Source organism: Anomaloglossus baeobatrachus, chromosome 4, assembly GCF_048569485.1.
Source record: "Anomaloglossus baeobatrachus isolate aAnoBae1 chromosome 4, aAnoBae1.hap1, whole genome shotgun sequence".
NCBI lineage: Eukaryota > Metazoa > Chordata > Amphibia > Anura > Aromobatidae > Anomaloglossus > Anomaloglossus baeobatrachus.
Window position 1 is genome coordinate 219,350,771 of NC_134356.1, and position 411 is coordinate 219,351,181.

Below are 411 nucleotides of genomic sequence, written 5' to 3' on the forward strand. Positions count from 1 at the left end.
GATCCTCAGCTCACCTGGTTAACTCCGTTGTGCCCGGATCAGGACATAGGAGTCCATCCATACAAATGTGAACAACAACAAGGCAGAATACAGCAATAACGTGAGCAATCCAGGATGCTGTTAAATTTTTTCCTTCTTTTTATTCATATATTCATTAAAATATAATGGTCCAAGCAATTCAGAACAGCATTATCGCAGGAAAATAGCGCAGATAGGACAAGTTCTATCTGCGCTATTTTCCTGCGATAATGCTGTTCTGAATTGCTTGGACCATAGTTCATATACCGTGTTTCCCCGAAAGTAAGACAGTGTCTTACTTTCTTTTTACCCCCAAAAGTGCCACTATGTCTTACTTTCGGGGTATGTCTTATATTGGAAAAAATCCCACAGCAATCGCAGCAAGTCTCCATG